The sequence below is a fragment of the Rhamphochromis longiceps genome, linkage group LG16, assembly GCF_057381845.1.
Source record: "Rhamphochromis longiceps isolate RC_006_pf linkage group LG16, R_longiceps_female_GT1.1, whole genome shotgun sequence".
NCBI classification, from domain to species: domain Eukaryota; kingdom Metazoa; phylum Chordata; class Actinopteri; order Cichliformes; family Cichlidae; genus Rhamphochromis; species Rhamphochromis longiceps.
In genome coordinates, this window is record NC_140572.1 from 36,765,616 (window position 1) to 36,788,111 (window position 22,496).

Genomic DNA, 22,496 nt, shown 5'->3' on the forward strand with positions numbered 1-22,496 from the left:
TAGGCATCCAATGGCTGTCAAGCATTTCTTACCACCGCATGACATTAATGAGTACACCATTGACTCCATATTCTAACTTGGTGAGTTTAATTTAATACCCACGAACCCTCTTGAGGACTCTTGAAAAGATTTTCACTTATGAAAAACAAAATCTACGAAAAATGTCCTCAAAGGACGTGCTGGGAGGTTTAATCACATACTGCAATATAAAGGTGTTGATGGAAGTGCGAGACTCTTTCTGCAAGAAAAAAAAAACCTGATAATGAAAAGTTCAGCTGCACTCAGTGCACGATTGAAACGTGTAAGATTTGGGAGAGGTGCTAAAAACTTACACCTGCACTGCTAAAGCAAGACATCCTAATTTAGGCACATCTTTCATCACCACTCGGTCTGAACAAGGAAGCATGTTGCCTTGAGAGAGAACTTCAACCCTGGGAATAAAAATGTGTGCGTGTGTGTGTGTGTGTGTGTGTGTGTGTGTGTGTGTGTGTCTGCTGCGGTGCATGCAGCGGCCCATAGAGGGTTTAGGAAAGCAAGCAAATGAAAAACTGACAGAAAGAAAAATTCAAAGTGACACAAGAGGAGCCCCTGAACTAAAAAATAAAACATTAATGATTCATAATTAATACCCATGTTGTATTTGTAATTATCAGCTCCCATAAACCAGCACCACAATGAGATACAAAGTGTAGAAGCATCTCATCAGCTGCCAGTGATGAATTTCTTACTGACACTTGCCAGATAAGGAGCCAAAGGACGAGGGCCAGAGCTAAAGTGACAGCATAGCAGGCCTTCACCCAAAACTACTCAACTGCAAGGGCACCCTGGTCTTACACTGTAGTAACTTTTCACCTTTCATCACGACTGGGTGTGAATTCAGCACTGACACACGACTGCAAACCCTAACTGAAACAGTACTATCATGTTAAAGTCAGTATGTCCATATAACATGAAAAAAAAATCATGTTATATGGAAAAATGTGTTTTTCCCCTCCAGAAAATTCACTGTTTGGTTCAAGTCTGTCAAAACAATAACTGTGAGCACAGTTTGTGGCTCTGCTTAGCACAGGCATGCAGCTAAGCATTAGCGGGACTGATAAGTGCCAGCAGCAAACCAAAGTTGGTCATAAACACACGAGGTTACCATAAATTTGTGCGACATTCAGAGCTTAATAATACATACAGAGTTGACAGACTGTACGGATACCTCACTGAACAGGCAAGCTTAAAACATTCAGACAGGCAAACTGTAGCCCTGCTCGCAAGCCATCAACACATAGTCTTTATTTATGCCACAGTCACGTTCGGGAAAACAACGGTTGGAGTCAGTCACAGTTGGACCGTTCGGAGGCCGGTTGTATCTCCAGCATGCACGCACAAACTCTGGGCAACCTGTGCAATTGTCTTGCAGTCAAAAGTGATCAACTACTTGCAATCGGTTGCAGTGCAGTCAACGTGCAACCACTGATGTTGTCTAGTCACAAGCGAGTTACCATCCTACTAACAGCGAACACGATTTTTACACCTTGTTTGAAGATTATTCTTTTATTCGTCCACCAGAACAGCACATTTAAGGATAAACGTAGTAATGAACACACCTCCGGTCGTTTCTGTAACGGTGGTTTGGAAGCTTTCTCTTGTGGCTTTCCTCGATATCAGCCAGCTGTCTCTTCAGAAGGTATTTTGTCTTTTGCATTTCACTTCTGACAGAACCTGCAGCAGATGGAGAACTTCTTCACGTGTCGCTACACCGAGCACACCGTCGCAGCAGTGCACAGCAAGGACTTCCATCATCAGCTGTATTCCTGGATGGAGTAGTTGGAGTATATCCACAGCATGATTACAATGTTTTTTATTGTCACAAAGTATATACAGGTTTTGTTTATATTGCCCATACAAATAAAATCTAGTTCTGTGGGAAGCACTGCAGAAGGTTTCCCTGTCAGAGAGCCTTTAATGACCCTAAGAGGACTCTTCGCCTTTCTCTCAGAGCGATCACAACTCTGACACCAACAATGCTGCCTTGCTTTTCATGCCTTTCATACTGTGACTGACAGTCAGTCAGTCTCAGGTCCCCACATCCCCAAGCCTCACTCCTCAGCTGCATTTTTAAGCATCCTTGGGAAGAGAGCTGGAGGGCTGTGAACTACAGCAGTTGTCTTTTAGACATCTCCCTTTAGAAAAAGCTTCATTACTGAAGCTCAGTTAAACATTTCAAGTTAAAGCAACCAAAACCAGCTTTGTGACGGCTCACGTATAGCGTGTGTGCCCAGGTACGAAATCTATCATACGTTATACCAAAACACTCAACAACCAGCTACACATGGATACTGGGAATGTTTCAAGTGTGAAACTGAGGAGCAGCAGGAGTGCTGCTTTTTCAACTTCTACACCAAACTGAATGAGAGACAGTGAGGCAGAAGGGTGGTCTCACAGTCACAGCGAGCCTGAACCAAAACTGACAGAAAGCATGAAAACAAAGACTCACAAAGATTGTGGAGATTTTACACAGGAAGCGCGCACATGAACAAAAAAGTAAAGAACAGGAACAAAATCTCTGAATTTTCAGTTAAATTATAGGAGAAGTAAGAATTCCACTTAGAAAAGTGTCGGTTTAGCCAATTAATCTTCCACACTGTATTGATTATTCACAGAAAGTTATGGAAAGTCTGAAAATAAGAAAAACTGCTATTTAAAAAGGAAATGTAATTTTTCTAAGGTGACATTAAAATGTTAGAGCAGCAAAAGCTGCGAGAAAGAGTTGCCTTAATATTTTGTTAGACTTCTCCAAAAGAAAAACTAAAATCTGTCATCGGTACAGGATGTGATGGTTGCAAAGATTTTAAAATCAGCCATGAGTCACAGTTCTCGTCTAACGATTCGCACTCACTGGACTATTAATTAGAGGGAAACCTCTCACTATAAGTGCCACAGACGGGGACAGAAAGCATCAGTCTGCGTAGCCCAAAGATTCACAAATATTTTTTAAAGGAAACCGAGACATGACTGTGCAGATTATTAGATCCATCTGCTCTAATTTACTTACACACAAACTTTAATTTCTATCTATTTCTCCAAAAAGTGCTACTGAGGAATGAATTTGGCTTAGGAGAGAAACTGAGTTGCAACTTTAGGCACGTAAAGTCAGAATGGAGAACATTCCACTGTGACGTGCACAGATTTTCCACTGTGAAAAAAACAATGCTGTCGTTATCTGTGGCAAGCACAGGCTGCGTGCTGAACAAACTTCCACCAACTGAAAGACCTGTCATTATTACCCTCAGAATGAAAGAATGTGCATTAGATTAATATCACGGAGCCCACAGCAAGGCCTTTGTGTTTTTTCCCCTAATGCGGCACGGTGTTACTTCTTGAGTGTTTCCACTGCCCTAAAGAATGCGATGTGTTGCAAATGAATTCAAAGCGAACTCTTACAGCAGCACCTCCTAACCAAATACACCAGGCACAGCTTGATGACTGATTCTGACAACGCACCACTCCTGCATCAGTACAACAGTTTCTTTACACAAACTGCCCAGGGCCAGAACAAATCCTGACCTGTTTTATAGAAACAAAGGGATCAAATTAAAATGTTCCCACTGAGTGAGCAGAGTACACAAATATGCCCCCATGGACTGGCAGCACCTGCTATGCTCTGTTCCCAGAAACCCCCCCCCCCCCCCCAACTCCTTTTTCTCTGAACCGTGTTATGCTCCAGTGTATCATCTCTATCACCTCTACAAACAGCTGACCAGAGAAAAACACCGACATTTTCATCCACTGATCAACATCGCTTGCAGATTTCAAGAAATGCCACCAATGGACTGTTTGCTAACTAAAACTGCCGTCCAATCAAAGTTTAGAAAGCATAAGCAGGTATGACAGACCTAAAAAACTTTCTTCCGATTATTAACAAATGCCAAAGCTTCCATGAGAAAAAACAGATGATTTATTGGATGAACTGGTGCTGTTGCCACAGAGTAATCATTATCACATCGGGCTAATTAGTTACATTTCTGTATTAGAAATGATTGTTACCAGAGTCGTTCTAGGCAAGCACCACTGGGCAGCGATCTGGATTACTGCCCTGGGCAGTTATTTCAGGCTAACACAGAGGCACAATCCCCAGTAAAAGAGTGAGGTGACTTATCCTTAAGTAGATTTGAAAAGCCAGCCAGGACTTAAACAAATGCCAAGATAAATCATATCATGAAAATAAAGTAAATAAGTACACTGACCTACATATTTACTGCGATAATGATAAACACAAGAGCTGGCAATTAATTCAGCGTTCACTGGGAACTACTTGACTATTCAAAACTATTCAAAAACAACCCCCTGCTTTATCATCCCTATGCCTGACAGCGAGTGATGCATTCTTATCATATATGACAGTGGCAGTCATACAGTTAGGCACATTTTAGAGCTCAATCAAACAACCAGAAGCAGTTGTTTGTTTGTTTTTTTAATAACTTAAAAATATTTAAATGTTCAGTATAGAGTTTAATTGGTTACTTGATAAATGACATCTTCTGGAATTCTCCCATGGATGTCCAAAACAGGGGTCCAATAGACTGACAACATATTTCCACCCTCAATCGTTCACCTTTTGCCCACTTCTTAAACTTCATAGCCATGCAAAAACACAAGGGAGGTGCTAGAAAGACTGTCCTTTCACAAAGGGCATTTAGCCAGAAGGTGTTGTGGTTAATTGAGGAAGTCTGTCTGCCAAAGTTCGACCTCGTCACCCTGAGTCAGTCCGGCACAGACAAAACACTCCACTGCCTGTATGTGCGCATCATTAACCCTTTAAAAAATGGAGAGCTCCAGTGACGTCCCCGGGACGGCGCACTAAAGGCACTCTATTTTTCATAATAAAGCTCCTCCTTTTTTCTATATATAGACATATCACCAAGGGCTCTGCAGAGCTCCAAAGAATACGGAGAAGAAGGAAAAGGAGAAGGTTGATGAATATGAAAAGGACAGGCACAGGGAAGAGAGGGTACTTCATTCATTCACTTATCCAGCTGCAGACTCACTTAAAGAATTCATTGTCCGTGGGCAGCGGATTTACTCTGATTGTGTCCAAGCAGAAGAGTAGTACTTATAAAACTAGAAAGAAAAAATATGTGTTTTCACAGCTATTCCATGTGCATGCATTATTAATAGTCTTAGAATAGTCCAGAGTGAATACACGTAGAGCCACATTATGACCCAATCCGTGTTTTCTGAGGTGATCCACATGACGTGAACCTATGTGCGAATGTCTGTTCTCGTGCATGTGCTCACATATAACACTGCACTTATCCTGGCAGCTCACTGTGAGGCAACATGTTTTTCGGTATTTTTTTCCAGTACTCTGGAGATCTGAATGTGATAAAGGTCCACTTCACTTCCATCCAGAGTGTGAGAATCTGGGAAAGCCTTTAAAGTAATATGTTTTAACTGGGTTAGGTGACGAGGCTTAGAGGTAAAAATGTAAAATACTTGTTAAAACTGATACATGCCATTTGGTTTTAACACATATAACTTATAATCTTATCCTGCACATAAAGTCAAAGGACAGCAGACAAAAATAAACAATTCTACACATTTTTTTGTGATTAAACCCTCTAACAGATTCATTCTGAGCCACCAGGCCACCTAGTAGTACGACTACTACTTAATTACTGCAGAAGTATTGCGTTTGCTACTTTAAATGTGGCATGTGTCCACACTCGTTCTTATCCTGCAACTTACAGTTTTGAATAGCACGAGAAACAGATTTAATTTTCTTTTGGTTGGTACACAAATAAGGAACATTTAAGTTGTCAAGGTGCATAAAAAGCATATATTATAGTATATATTGCATATATACACCTCTCTACATAAATATTGAAAATATTAAAAATAAATACACACAAAAGGAATATATATATAAACTACCTACAGATACAGATATGAAATACAATTAGAATTTCAATACATTTAAATCTCACTTTGGTGGCTGAATAAGGAGACTTAACAAATTTGAAAATTCTTCCAAATATTTACAGGGACTGTAAAATACACAAAGACACAAAATAATCGATCCCTCAGTGACAGTTTTTAGTTTACTGTGATATACAGTGCTGAGCAAATTTATCAGACCACCACCCAGTGCAAGGTTTATGCCACAGCTGCCTTAAATTCACAGCTGCACAAGCTCTTTAATCAAAACTGTATTTTTAATGTTAAAATATAATTCTTGTTTTTATCCCTGAATTTTAAAATGTACTGTTTACCAAAAAAACCTGAAAAAAACAAAACAAAACAGTACAGCATGTTATTCGTTTTTGATTAAAATGCTAAATTATTTATTTGCATTCCTGAACATGAAATTAGTTTTAGTGGCTGAAAGTTAGCCTGGATTAACTCTTCAGAGTGAATAAAGTTCATTTTTAGTTTTAAACAAGTTTGACAGACTTAAATATTTGTGCCCTCTTGTTTTTAGAACAGATGTTCTAATAAATTTGATGAAACCTGCGTGTATGTAAGAATCATCTGAGAGGCTCAAACTGGGAAAAGAGGAACGCACCATTTATCAGGACCGACTGATCACTGCAGCTTTTCACACATGTGAGCCCGTATAGGTTTTTACGTTAATTCATCAAATTACTGAGGTGCTGTTGTTGGTAATGACTAAAAATAACAGCAGCTTTGTTTTCTCTTTATGCTCCCAGTGATGCTGGAAACACTTAAATACATTAGCCAGATTAATGAGTCAGGCTGCTAAGCTAAACAAATGATTGTGGACATGAAGCTTCTTTGTAACAAAATACACCCTTAATAATTTGATACTGTAGACAAATATTTATGAATAACTAACATAATATTGTCAAGTATAAGTACCTAATTAACAATCACAGAGGTAATGAAATAAGTTGCCGCTACATCGCAAAGTTGATGCACCTCTGAATGAGTGCGACCATAAATGAGAACTACAGCAGGCCCCCTACAGTATCATGCACTTTATTTATTCATGTGTTCTCCTGTTGATGAATTAAAACTTTCAAACGGACGCACAACCTTAAGATAAATTGCAAAACTACTAAATAATTCTTCTAAATGTGAAAAACATCACCTGATGGTTTACAGCTTTCCTGACTTTGACAAATAAGGAGAAGCTAACGGGAGAAGAATGTTTTTTCTCAAACTGCCTGCAACGACCTGCAGGTGCAGCTTCTGCTGACTGAGATAGTGCTCAGCTTCAATGAAAATTATTATGTAATAAAATAAAATATTGCAGATGTTTTTATTATCACTATCATTATTAATATTATTAATGCATACACAATAGTATGTGAGGAATATTTTATTTCTAAGGGAACAATAGAGTATGCAAGCACAGGACACTACACTGGCATTAAAATCCCACAATGCGTCACAGTAGCAAATTTCAAGGACAATGAAAGTTTTATATTTTTGTTAATTGGTTTTATCAGTGCTTGAGTCCAGGCTTCCATAAAAAGTCAGATTCGGTGACTGCATTGGGTCGTAACTCACGTTCATACTCTGTTAGTAGAAAGGACAGGAAACCCCACCCCTGCATCTGTGATTTTACACCAGTTCTTCAAAATGAATCGAGTCTGTTTATTTTAATCTGGGATCATGCAAATGTTCCAACTACTCCACTACTTTCCTGGTGTGTGATGCTAAAATCATTGCCTAATGGTATGTGCTATAATCCAGATGGTTGACAGCTGTGTTGAGTCTTTTCATAAAGGACACAAAATGTAAATTCTCATGCTAACCTGAAAGATCCAAATTACAGACTTTTGCATCATTTAGAAACTTGTAGCCTAATAATTGTGCAAACATGTAAAAGATATCCAAATGCATTCTTTTTGTTTTTCAAACGAGCTGATTTCTCGCTCTGTGTTTAAACAGGGAAACTTTTGTCGGGCTGGCTTAATAGACCTAAATATGGGGTTCCTATTGGTGGAAACAAACTTTTATATCTCTGCTACACACCAGCTTAAAAAAAGTAACATTTCCCACAGATCAGCTATATAACTATCTATCACTCATCTAAAATGGCCCCATGCAGGAAATCTGGCACAGTGCTGCACAGCTTTAAGCCAACAATGGTAATCCTGCAGGAACACCACTCTGAAAAAGGATGGATAAAAAATCTCTGCACACACTCTCTGTCATACTACTACCACTAATAGCAACACATCAACCTATAAATTAGATTTTTTTTTTTTTTAGCTTGACCTGACAATTCCCTCCTTCTTTAGGAGTGGAGAAGAAACTGGCTAAACAATTTTTCACACACATAGTCAAAACAAAAAGAGACTAGTGAACCTAATACCTGTCAATACTCTGAAGGCTAGCCTGTGGAGTATTTCTGCAGCTGAGTGATCCAGTTAACTATGACGAGCCGCAGACCCAGAGGTCTTCCGTGTCCTGCCCTTTGTAGTGCTAGCATGCATGTGTGTGTACAGCATTGACTGTAATGTCACATTTACGCTCTGGTGATAACCGTGTCTGGCATGTGCATTAGCCCTTTCTTCTGTTTTCACTGAGAACTCATCTCCAGCGAATGCAGAAAGAGGTTATAAAACACCTTTGAAAAGGTGCAGGCTCTCCTCGTGTTCAACTGTCGCCATCTGTGCACACTCACAACATACCCAACGCCTCACCTTTAAAGGTTACTGTTTTCCCTAACGTGAGACTAATGTACATCATGCACACACAAGTGTCTTGCTTAATGTTTGCTATATGAACAACGGCCATAACCTGTAACTTTCTCTCTTCACAATCTGGTGACAGGGCTGATGGAGCAGCATCGATGTTGCACACTTCAGGCAAGCACATTATGTCTCGGCTATACAAACCAGGGTCGTGCTGCTTCCTTTGCAAAAACCCTTACCAAGTATCCATATCATGTCATTCTCCAAGATGACAGCTTGTTGTCTTTTCCCTCAGTACACGCTCATCCATGGACTAAAGAATCCGACACAAACAAATTTAGGCTTCTGTTTCTGACGGAAAGGTCTAAGATTACTTTGGCACAACTTCTGTGTTTGCGTGGCCTAGTTTAGTAATTTGATGTAGGTCCACAGTGGATTAAGGCATGGAGAAAAAAACTGTCTTTGGCATCCTTGGCAATGTGTTTACTTTTTTAAAGTGTTGAACTGAAATCAAAAACAACCCAACGTTTCACACAGAATTACACTGTATGTGTGAAAGCAAGAGGGCATGTGTGAGCATGCATGCCACAGGAGTTGCACCTGTGCTTTATTTTTATTGCTTAAATAAATAAAACCACATTCTCTGAGACAACGTGCAAAGGAGAAAAATCGGTTGCCTCTCCAGCTAGTGTCTTAATGTGTGGATGGATTTCAGCTCCACCGTCGTGACAGTAGTCCCCGTTGTGCTCTGCAGCCTCTGCACCTCTCTATCTGCAGTGGGTTCTGGTTAGAGCACCCAAAGGTCTGCAAAAACCCAAAGCAACAACTACTGTATTTTTCTGACCATAGGAGACACCGGATTATAAGGCGCATTAAGTGAAACAAAACAGTCATATAAGTCAAACATTACTCAACCCATTCTTCTTGCATTGATTCATTAATGTTGAATTCTCTCGCAGCTGCTCTATTCCCATGTTGTTGGGAATAGAGCATGTTGTTAGGAACCCTTAAGTTAACTTTTATTGAGTGGAAAAAAGTTAACGATGAAGAGATGAGTGTTCATTTGACTTTGGGACCTGAAGAAGATGGAGTTTTGGACCCAGATTACTCCGCGAGGCTCCGGACTACGGCAGCCGTAATGCTCCGACAATCCATGAAGTGGTGCGGCTTTGTAGCTTACCAAAGTCGTACTACAACATTTTTGAGCGCCGTGTACCACATTAAATCGGTTCGACGCTAGTAAGCACAACCAGAATTCATACACTGTCGATTTTTGAGAAAATTAAAGGATTTTAAGGGCGCCTTATACTGCAGAAAATATGGTATTGTTCCCAGCCACAGTTCAAGATGTTAGATACGAGTCTCTCCAGCAGCTAACCAACACTGACGACTGCCACAACGGCATCCTGACTGCAGGCCTGTAGGAGATACCAATGTGACCGTTATAGTCGACACTCTCACTGCATATCCATGTTAGTAGTTGAATAATAATATTCATAAGTTAACTGTACACAGCGAGCAATGGTAGGAATTCAGTATTCCGACTGAATTAACGTCTGACAGTCAGGGCTGATGCCTGTTTTTTTCTGGGACTATTACATTTCAAAGGAGTGTGACGAATCAAGCGAGGTAAAATCCCAGTGATTATGCCCCAATCAGTGAAACATTGGTAGGTGTGTCATTGTTTCCAAAAGTCTCCATTTCTCTGGAAACATTTGGAGACTATTAATCCAGAAAGCCCCGGAGTTTTCAAAAAATGGTCAGCATTTCCAAAACCCAGCTTTTGGAGTTCTAAAATGCCAGAGTAGTGTGGATGGCATAAGTTATGCATTTAAAAAACATACTAGTGTGGACATGGCCTGGAGGCAGATTTTTGCTCTGTAAAAAAAAAAAGGATATACACACTCCCTCACCCAGCATCCATAACCTGTCCCAGCACATTATTCCAACATCAGATAGGAGCGGCTTGTGCAACTTTGCATTTGCATCCTTTTTACAGTGTAATTAACCGGTCTTGTGGACAGCAAGGCACATCTTTCTTCATTTGTTAACTAGTTATGTTGTTTTTATTGAGTACAACATTAAGTGAGATCATCAACATCTCAATTATCTCTACTTTTCAACATGTTTCTGCCCCTCCCTTCCTCTCTCTGTCATGACAGAGAACTTTCCCCGTGGAACGACTATAAGCACGTCTAATTTGTAATGTGGTTGGGTCGGCATGTCCTGAGAACGAGTTCTAAAAGAGACCATGCAATGACCCATATTCCCCAAGTGATGAAGAAATGCTGAAAACACATAACACTACAAGGTGACACGGGTGAAAGCGTCTACACCTGCAGGTTTGTTTTTCTTTTTTATGCAAAGTGCACTTTGCATGGCGTGCCTTGTACATCAAGGAAAACTGCAAAGCCAACACTTTGTAGTGACAAAGCAGCAGGACAGAACATGAACTGGGGGTTTTGGGGTATTGTCAGCAAATCCAGCAATGCATCAAAAAGGCTTTTGGTATTTATGCTACAACTTTTCCTACGCATTGGCATTATTATGTAAAAACTTGAAACCATATCTGGTCCTAAATTTAGCTTGAGCAAAAAGTCCTACGATGTGACAAGAGCAGAAAGACTTCCAGACTGCATTGTTAAACCTTCATTATATCTGTGCAACATACCATAGATTAATTTATACCCTTGAACCTGTCATCTCCAGTGTTTCAGTTTGTAATTCAAATTAATAACAGAAACCACAACTATCTAACACTGCAACAAAGATCTTTACACTAATACCAGCCAGTTCGTGCCTTCTCTTCTCTACTGTAAGCTCAAAGAACAGTAGCCCTTAGCAAACATTATCGTATAGAAGCATGTTTTACACAGACTGATTAATTGATTGAACTCTCCCCTTGCGTGCAATTAAGTCAAAAATCGATTGCAATTCTAATTTGAACTGGACGGGGAACAAATGCATTTCTGACAGCTGCAGTGAAACGTGAAACATCAAGGTCATCTGTGGCCTCATTATTTTGTAGCAAAGATGTGAAACTGACATGGACTGCATGGTACGCAGGCTGTGCTCATGCTCGTGATTTTCAAGCCGAAGAGGACAAAGCGCTTTACAAAGCCTTTCAATCACCCACACATCCACAGACATTACTGTCACTGCAGAATTCGCACAAACCAACAACAGATCCACACATGACCACAGCAGAATTATTAGCGATTTTCTGCCCTGCTACACTGCTGAAACATCGGGGTGCATGACAGCTGGTCAAATAGCTTTAAAATAAGGACGACTGCACCGCAGAAGAGACCAGTTTACGTAAAGCTTTTGGCAACCTGTCTCAAAAACGATGGTAGATTTTTACAACGTTAGCCATAAATAATGTGGTGACAATAATTTCGAAACAACTCTTTCTTATTACTGCTTAATAGGAATTATATAAAACATCTTGGATTGAAGTTTCGCTACGTAAAGCACTCATTCAATAAAGTTGTTCCAGTCTAACTGTGCTCCTCTCGTGGCAACAATTAGCAACATTCACTGATTTGAGGAAACATTGTAAGAAAGAAATCACACTTTTCAAACCCAAAACAGAAACCGTGATTTGTTTTTAAATGCATTTTTATATTGATTTCTTTTAAAAGGCTAAAATCAATTTAGCCGTTGACCCCAAAGCAGTGGACTGTTTCTGTGCTGGCCAGCGCCTCTGTCTGATACTGAAATGATGCCACGGTGAACAAAACAAAAACCACTAAGAAAAATAAAATGACAGAACTCACAACTCTTTTTATTTTCCAGAATAAACAGTCTCAGTTTGAACATTTCATCTTATCTTTGTACTACTTTTAATAAATTATCGAGTTTCCATTCTCCTGCTATTTACATCTCACACAGTGCTCCAGCATTTGTTGGAGATGTGTTTGTAAACCTGTTTTGTACTCGTAATTCACTTCTGAAAAGGTAAAAACAACACAATGTGAACTTTTATCTCTGTGGTTACATCATATGTGTAGCTTTGAGTGTCAATAGAAACGTCAATTTTATTTATGCAGCACATTTCCTCACATGTAAACTCAATGTGTTTAACACAGGAGACAAAAACATACAGTGGTCAGTAATGGCTGGGCAGTAAGCCTTGACAAGCTGTACATGAATGCATGTACATTATTTTTCTGTATGCAAACTATTGTCATTCTCAAGTTTATGATGTGTATCGAGTGATACTCTGTTTAGAAGTTATTACACAGGCTGTTGCATGCAAGCATAAATGCTGTAATTACAGTACAGCTTAATTATTGCATTCAGTTCCATTTTCCAGATTGCAGTTCTGAGAAATTCCTGCACTTTTCTATAAATGTTGCATTTGTTTGAGCTTGATTTAAATAGTTTCACCATGTCAGGCCTGCAGAACTTGGACTTCTGTACTCTAAATACAGTCAGATAGTCATATCCTTCTGCTCACTCAGAGGCAAACACATCTTTAATCTCAGCTCAGTATCATATCTTTCACTTAAAACTCAAAACGAGAAGAAGAATTTTACTCATATTTGGTCAAAACAGGAACGAGACAAAGGTGTTGAGTCTGCAAAGTGTCGCACAAGAGCCCGACGGGCTGACGAGACTGACAGGCTGACGCAACACTCTGAAATACTAGCTGCTGTTTACTTTAATCAATAACTAAGTGAGGCAGAAGAAAACAGGATGCCTGGTGTTTTTCAGGAAAAGTGCACAGGACAAAAGATGCAGAGCTTACCAGAAGCTGCTTGATAAGCAGTACCGGGGAAGTCTAGAGCGTTCTACTCCATCGAGAAATGTGTTCGTTTCAAACCGCTCACCAAAAATATGTGAAAACAATATATAATCGCACTACGAGGAACCCCCCCTCCCCTCCCTGTGTAATTGCAACAGTTATCAGGAGAACAGTTGATGTCCCTGCACACCATTCTTACAGCAAGTCTAGGGTGAAATGTGTTTTTGCAGCACTAACCCAGTCCTGCTGGGGAAAGCAAACATATTCGGGAAGGCATGCAGAGCGATTCCATTTCATCCAACCTGCGTATTCAAATACTTTGCTTCAAAATAGCCACTCATCATTCAAGCAGGTACTCCTCTTGCCAGTGAGACAATGCGGCCAAGTTTGGTGTTTGGCAGTGGCTCATTTGGTCTCCGAACATCAGAATTCCTGACACCAAACACCAAAACAGCGTGAACGTAAAGCTCACATTCAGCACTTTCTCAGCAACGCTGCACTGGGTCCCTGTGGTTTTCTTCAAATGTATATTCTCATCAGTGCCCATTAGCCTGCAAATCCTAAAGAAATGCTTTCTCTTTTTTTAGAGTCTTATCCGCATAATGGGCACTGGTGCGTTCACCGGGGTCCGTACGCCAGTGTCCAGAAGGCAGGGAACATATGGATCGCTGACAGAAGCTTGCTATGCCCACACGGGGCTGTGTGAAGGTGATGGGTAGCCGTTCTGTTGCCTCTGGGTTTGCATTACAGGAGCATGAAAGGAGAGCACGCTGACAGCCAGCAACAAATTATTAGTGTGAGTAGCAGCAGCCTCTGTTCTCCTGCTGCTGCTTCTGCTGCTGCATGGGTTCACTCATACAGCAGCATGCAGCATTCCTGCAGCTCACACACAGTTAGCCATGCGGTCAGCAGCACCCGGTCTGAGCTGTTTTTTACTCAAAACTTGTCACCTCAGCAAAGGGAGCAGTACTGCAGCACTTTTTTTTATGAAACATGTAGTGAGGCTTAGTGTAGTGTTGCTGGGAGTATTTGCTAAGGTAGCCCTGACAGGCTTCCGTTTTAGCTGACTACTGCAGCTGGATTTTGCAAAAACCTCACTTACTCACTTTAACACAGCAAATCAGCAAAGTGGCTTGCCTCACAGAGCTGCAAACAGATGCCATGTAATTCATTTAAATGAAAACAAGTGTTTGTCAGCAGCATGCTTCTCCTGCATTGCTGTTCTGTGAAATAATCCCACTTGTGCTGCACTGGTAAAAAGGAAATTGTGAGTCATTTAAGCCAGATCTCACAAATCACCACTACTATACCTTTAGGAATGGAAAACATGTTTGCTTTATATGAATGAACATGACCGCAAACCATACACACACTCAGACGGTCTTTGATTGCCATGGTGACGGTATGAAAACAAGCACGCACGCAAACAACCGTTCGGGGGTACTCGTATATCGCCACATGTCAGAATAGCCTCTTACTGCCTTTGCTGACACTTTGTTGACAGTTACAACAGAGTCCACTTAAAGTTTGCATGAAAAATGTGCCTTCGGGGCAAACTCGCAGAACTGCAGACCAAACCTTTTTTCAAACGGCAAAGTGATGTTAATGGAAACTAAAGGTTTATACTGGTGGTACAAGATAAGTGCAATCCTATAACTCCTAAAAAATCAGCAATGTTTCAATTATCCATCTGGCTCTAATCAACTTTAAACAGTGAAGCCACGTAAATAGTGCAGCTCAAAGTGCAAAGAGAATTTCAGCACAAGAAATTTCTAACAATTCCTACCTGAAAAAGACACTGAGACAGCTCTGTATTACTGGCATAATCTCAATGTCATGTGAAGACGTCTAAGGCTTCTTTCACTTGTGAAAACAAGATGCACAATTTTTGGAAACATGTTACCAAGTTTTGTTTGGAATTATACAATTCAGTGGCCGACTGTACAAGGCAGCTTGACTTTTGTAGAATAACTGAATCTGAAAGGCGCCTCACACTTGCTCTGTCCCGTAAGAATGTATGTTCCAGTATTATCTAGATACAGGCTGTGCGATGCACTGATGCCATCTCTCTCTGCACATCACAAGTCTAACTGCCTCTCTGTCAATACTAATTAAGTGGTCTTAAATGAGCAATAAGATGAAAAAGACAGGTGGACAAGAGACAAAAAAGAGAAAAATGCTGCTTAAGGTGCAGTGAGGGGATGGGTCAGTCAAAAACGTGAGCTTTAAAGCAAATGTTTTGGCAGTTTTCTGGTGTGGAGTGTTCAGGTGTGTCATCAGAATGACACAATCTTTCTAGGAGAGGCAAATATAACCCAAATTCAGACGGTGCAGTGAAGGGCAAAAAACCCAAGAGCTACATCACAGACTCTACAGGCCTCAGTTAATATGTTAAATGTTAAAGTTCATAACAGTACAGTTAGAAAAAGACTAAACAGGTACAACTAATTTATAAGTGTTGCCAGGAGAAAGAGTTCATCTCTATAAAAAAGCATGGCAGGACAGCTTAGGTTTGCAAAGTTGCTTCTAAACAAACCACATCCTTTGGATAGATGACAGCAACGTGGAGATGTGTGGCCATAATACGCAGCACCATGTTTGGTAATAAACACACATCCCATACCAACTGCCAAGCACGGTGGTGGAGGGGTCATGATTTGTGCCACTGCTGCCGCAGAACTTGGGCACCTCGCCGTCACTGAATCGACCAAAACTTCCTCTGTATACCAAAGTATTCTAGAGTCAAACATCCGACAGATAAAGCTTTGCCAAAATTGAGGCATCAAACACTGTAACGATCCCTCACACATCAGGAAAATCTATGTCTGAGAAAGCCCAGACCTCAGCCTGATTGAAATGCTGTGGCAGGATCTTTAGAGAGCGTCCCATAAATAAATGCCCAGAAACTTTTTCATGTTTTCTTCTTTTTCACATGAATTTAATTACATTATTGTAGCTTTTTTTCAGTTTTGGAGATTTTTTGTGCACTTTTGCTGAACTTTAAAGGTGATAATTTGCATATATGAGCTACCTTTAAGGTCAAACGGCTCACTGTTCTGTGTCGTTGACCTTGTATAACTACATGTTTGAGGATTGAGGCATTTTGTTTTTGGAAGCTGGGTCCTCTCCTCCCACATAAACATAAAGCAGGCAAACAAAAAGCTACTAAACTGGCACTTGTAAACGCAGGTCATGAAATGTAAAAATTCATTTTTAATATCAGGTTAATAACAGCAATAGCATGATTAATTATTGCTGCTGATAACTTATGATTACACACTTTCTCTCCACATCCCTTCAGTCGTATTAGAAGTAATTCACTTGCAGTAACAGACACGCTGTATAAAGTGCATTATTTTGAGCACAGTAAAGGTTTAGTGTGAAAAAAACAAACAGTCCACGGGGGTTTGTGAACAGAGTGGCCTGAGATGAAGTCAAATTCTTGGCCTGAATCCTTATTACAGTCCGCCTCTGATACAGTTATAACACTTTTATACATAAATGACTTCTACAAGACAGCAAGCCTGAAAGGAGGCGGCTTCACCGTGCACGGTGAGTGGATTGTGTTGCATGTTTTTCTCGTGGACAGCAGCGAATCTAAAATCACACCTGCATAACGTAACAGCCCAGCGTGCTGCAGCAGGCACAGGCTTTGTAGTACGATATCACTGTTAATTGTGCATGATGCAGTCTCCTGAGCAGACCTTCACAGGCACTGACAGGGTAAAGCTGATAACAGCAGTAACAGCAAGGTGAATTTAAAAGGCTTACGCGTTTATTTAAAAGCGACATATCCTGGCTAATTATTCATGTAATTCTGACCGGTGAGCCCTAACGTCTGCGCTGCTCCGGAGGATTACCAGCCTAATATTATATAAACACAACCGGAACCCAAATCACATTAGCATGTTTCATCCACTGCAGACCCAAAATAACACAGAACGGATACTTACTGATGGCCTCAACGGGAAGCCGTGAATTCAGGATACGTTTATATCTCGTCCGCCACTTCAAACCCCAAACGCAGATGCCTCGTCTTCCTCCGTGTCGTCGCCGCTGTGGAAGAAAAACGAGCACAGGCTGAAGAGAGCGGCTGTACGGTCGCATGTACCGCAGTGTTCACAGCCTGCCGTCGGCCTCCTTCTTCTGCTCCGTGTTTCGCCGCGGCTGGGGAAGGAAACGCTGCATTACTGCCGCTGAGCGGTGCGGAGTCGGTGCAGGTCGGTCAGGGATGTCCTACCCCCCTCAGACGTCCGTGAAGTTACCGTAGCAGTAATTAGCTTCCGCTCGGGATTTTCAAAATAAAACACAAAGGCCCGCAATGAACCCATCTTTCATAAACATCGTATATAAAAAACACACACACACACACATAGCGAGGAGGTCAAAGACATAACGCTCAGTAACTGTTGACTTTAAAAGCGTTTAACATGATATTTAGTTTGAAATCTAGTTTGCACAAAGCTCCTACAGGGGTGTTTTATGCATACTGTTATGCAAATATCTGAAATATTATTTTTATTCTTGGACTAGAGTTTCAAAATTCACGATAATTATTATTTACCTTATACTGGACCTTGGTGCAGCAGCTACTTATTTCATTCACTGTCAGATGCAAGCAGTTTTAGACATCACACCACACCACCCACAACCATACATAGATAAATAATAAAGATATCGAAACTTTTAAACATTGTTTTTGTTATCTGTTATATTGACCACTGACATCTTATATGTAACTTAGTTTGAAATCTAGTGTGAATAAAGCACTTAAAAACAAATCAGTTATGCAAATATCCAAGTTCATGTTTTGTTCTTGGACTGTACTGGAATAAGTTTGCATGTTTCAGTATTCAAGATAACTTTATACTGGACCTCAACCATTGTACACACAAGCATTGTACACACAACAGTACCCACTCTCTAATATAACACAATAGATAGATAAATAATAAAAATGATTGAAAATTAAACAATATTCCTGTTATTTATCTAATAAATTCTTGATTTATGAAGTTGTCATATATAAACAATAATACTGAATACCTATTATTTTCTAAAATTAATAAAAGAAAATTAATGAAATGTGCATTTAGCTGAGTCGAAATCACAGTCGTTGGGCTCATTTGTCTGACGTCATTATTTTAAATTACTGCGTTATGTTTCTGATATCCTCTGAAAAATTTCAACTTTTATGTCCACTTTAAATGTACATTTAAAAAAAGAAATTCTAGTGTTTTAATAATAGTTTAAAAATAATCCTTCCAATAAATAACTTAAGGTGAGAGTAATTGCGTTAAAAGACACATCAAGCGAAGCTGAACTAGGGCTGGCTTGTACTTTCATGTAATAGGGTTTTGTACCACAACATGGTCCAGCGAGCAATGTCAGCTATAATATACCAGCAAGCCATTAAAAAACACATTCATATTTACATTATCACGCTGGAGAAGGCACAGCCTCTTCAAGACATAAGGAAGAGCCAAAAGAAAGTGTTACAAAATGGTCAGACATGTTATGCTACTGAAAAGAGTTACATCATTGTATTGAAACATGTGCAAACATGCATGGGAATACAACATACAAGTATAAAAAAATACACAGAGTTTGTGCAATTCTAATGAGCTTCACAGTCAATATTTGCTATGTCCACCTTTCTTCTTCAGTTTAGTTTGAACTCTTTTAATCAGCTTTCCGGTAATTTCTGTAAGTAGTATTCTAGAATCGTTCTTTAGGCCTCTTAATTATTGATTCTCTGTGTATATTCTTTAATAATTAGAGTCTTAGTTATTTGTTCCAGTTTTTGATTATAGTTTATGAGCTTTGTTCTTAGTTCTAAATTTATATCCTTCGGGTTTCTTATTATTGTAATTTCTGTGCGGTTCTTTTTCGTGCTTGATACCTTTGTAATCTGGTTTTCTGTAGGAGTTTTTACATTTATATTTTGATCTATTTTTTATCACAATATTTTGCTAATATTTAAATCTTGTTTTAGACTAGCATTCTGTGTGTCTTTTTAAGTCTCTGTCAGTTACTTCCTGTTTTATTTTGGTAGTCTTTTCCAACATGTGTCTTGTATTTAATTTTACTTCCTTTGTTCCATTTCATTCCTTTATTCATTTCAGCCTTGTGTTTTTACCCTGGTGTATCCCATCTACCTACAGTAGGCCTTCTTTTGTCCTCCACATGTGCAATTCCCACATTTTTTTTTTTTGACAACACACTGCATAATATCGGTTGTGTCTGTCTTGATGTTTTTTACCCTCCCCTTTCCCTTTATCTTCACTTATGGACTTTTCTTGTTGTATGTTTATCTAGTGGCTGTGCACTGATTACATATGGCAGGCAAACACTTTTAAATCTTCGCTCTTTCCATTCATTTCGGGCTGACCCCTGCTGGAGTGTGGGCAGTGCTAATCTACCACAACTGGATTCGTCTTTCGGCTTCTCCTACCTACCACTCTCTAATCTCCACAAGAAATGCTACAGGAAGCGGGGAAGAAGGAGTGGCCGTCGCGTCAGTCTCAGGGCCTTCCTCAGAGCCAGAATTATGGACCATGTACATGCTAACCTGGACACTCCATCATTTTCTCCTTGCTGGATTTACCCGGTTGATCCTCAAGCCTCCTATGCCCGTTCTGCTACACGCTTTCCTGCTCGGATTTGGATAATGTCACGCCGACGGGGAGTTTGTTGAAGCAATCTAAGCACTCTACGTCATGCTTCTAGAGGTGACTTAGTACCCTGGCCACAGATGGCACTGCTTAATGTCAGGTCGCTGGTATTTAAATGACTTCTTCTCTACTAGCGGCCTTGATGGTTTATTCCTTACGGAAACCTGGATTCGCCCTGGTGAGCCCATCCCTTTCTCTGAACTTCTTCCTTTGGACTGTGCCTTTTTTTGTTCACCGAGGCTTTCTGGTAGGGGAGGTGGTTTAGCTTCGGTTTTTAAAAACGTATATAATGTTCGGCAACTTTCCTCACCTAACTTTGCTAGTTTTGAAGCTCAGTTATTGGAGATGACTGATTCCACAACCCCTCAGTGTGTGTTGGTCTATCGACCGCCCAAATATAACAAAAGTTTTATCTCGGACTTTGCCAACTTCCTGGGTTCCGTTCTTTTTAAATATGACTCTGTTCTTATTCTTGGTGATTTTAACATACACATCTGTTGTACGGATGACCTGCTTGCTAAAGACTTTCTTGCTTTAATGGACTCTTTTAACCTCCTTTAGTGGGTAAATGAACCAACCCACGTTAAAGGCCATATTTTGGACTTGGTCTTTACGTATGGCCTGGATATCTGTATTAAGAATATAAATGACGCTGGGATTTCTGACCATTTCCCAGTTTCTTTTGATATTGGTTTATCTGCCCCTGGATCTCAGTCTGGAGCTCTTTCTCGTCCACTACGTGTACTCAGCTCTGAAGCTGTGTCAAAGTTTGCTGTGTCTTTTTTGGATTTGGCATTTATGATTCCTGACTGCTGCTCAGTTCGCTTATCTGATGGTTATGCTAATATTTTGTTATCATTATTTTCATCTACCCCTGATTTGGCTGTACCTAACTACTGTTCTCTCTGCTTGGTTGATGGTTATGCTAATATTCTGTTATCTTTTTGTTCTTCTATTCTTGATTCTGTTGCTCCCATCAAAATGAAGCGCTCTAGAACCTACTCTCATTGCTGGCTAAATGATATTATGCGTGCTTTACGCTGTGTTTGTCGCCATGATGAGAGAAGGTGGAAAAAAGATAAACTTCAGGTTTCTTATGATATGTTACGGACTAGCCGCTCAAGTTTTCAAACTGCTGCTAGAATGGCTAAGGCATCTTTTCTTTCCAAAGCCATTGTGGCTAATGGTCACAACCCCCGTGTGCTATTTAAAATTCTTAAATCTGTTGTTAATCCCTGTTCTGATATGCCCTTGCCATATTCACAAGCTCTTTGTGAGCGTTTTCAAATTCTTTTTTTAAACCATTTTCATGGTTTTATAATTGATACGTGCCAGGTCCTTTTCTCTTTTCCCTCCCATCTCATTTTTCCGATCTTATTTTGTCAAGCACCTTGGTATACCCTTGATTTTTTAGTTTGCTTTATAAATAAAGTTAATTATTATTATTATCATTATTATTATTATTATTATTATTATTATTATTATTATTATTATTATTATTATTATATAAAGAAATGATGGGTGGCTCAAGACTTGTCCCTGTGAAAAAGTCTTGAGCAGTCTGTTTCAGTGTAAAAGTCAATAAGACTTTGTGCATTATACCCACACTTCAGCAATTTGCAGATGATTTTTTTGCAATAATTTATCTACAAACGTCTTTATTTATACAGCACCAAATCACAACAACAGTCGCCTCATGGGGTTGAAAAAAAATCAGAAAGCTCACACTGAAGAAAATGAAGTATGGTGAATATGATTCACCTCAAAGAAAAAAAGTATGGATTTCTAACCAGAAGCAATATAATCTTGCACTCTGAATTTAAAATGAAAGTAGCAAAAATTGCTTACAGAAGCTCATAAAAGTTAAGTCAAATTTAGTTAACAAACAAAACCTGATTTCTTGATAAACACAACTCGTTTGCTGTGGTAAATGTTATTTTAATGAGAAGTATTAATCTAACTCCTGGCCGAGTCTCGGGAGAGTAAAGAGTGTCTCTAACTTCCAGCAACTGCAAAAAAGTAGCTTACAGCACCTGAACCGCATGACAGCACTAATTTAACACAAAACAAACAAAACACCAAACTCCAAACAACCTGCACCGCAGAGTTACACAACGATGGCACGATGAGGTAAGATGCTCACATGAATGTATTGAAAGCAGATGCAGTGCTGCTTAACTGGAGCACAGAAAGTGTTGAACATGGAAATGAGTCTCTGTCTTCACTGTTCAGTTCTGCTGCCACTGCCGCCAAGTGCTTGCTCATACAGTACATCCATGTTACATAGTAGAGTCTTTACTTTACAATATAAAGTGAACCAAGTGCCGGCTGCAAACCTTATGAGGGGGCTGTACATGTTAATGGGCATATAAACACATTCTTAGTTAGCGTATTGTCTGTCTTGTCTTAATGTTG

At 39.8% G+C, this 22,496-nt stretch overlaps 1 protein-coding gene across 1 annotated transcript in view; it reads right to left on the reverse strand.

Annotated features, from left to right (window-relative positions):
* The window catches only part of adarb1b (adenosine deaminase RNA specific B1b), a 126,775-nt gene extending 109,150 nt beyond the window's left edge, over window positions 1-17,625 (reverse strand). The window contains exon 1 of the mRNA XM_085383766.1: window positions 17,361-17,625. The gene's annotated coding sequence lies outside the window, so the exon portion shown is untranslated. The remainder of the gene's footprint in view (window positions 1-17,360) is intronic.
* Between the last annotated feature and the right edge of the window lie 4,871 nt (window positions 17,626-22,496).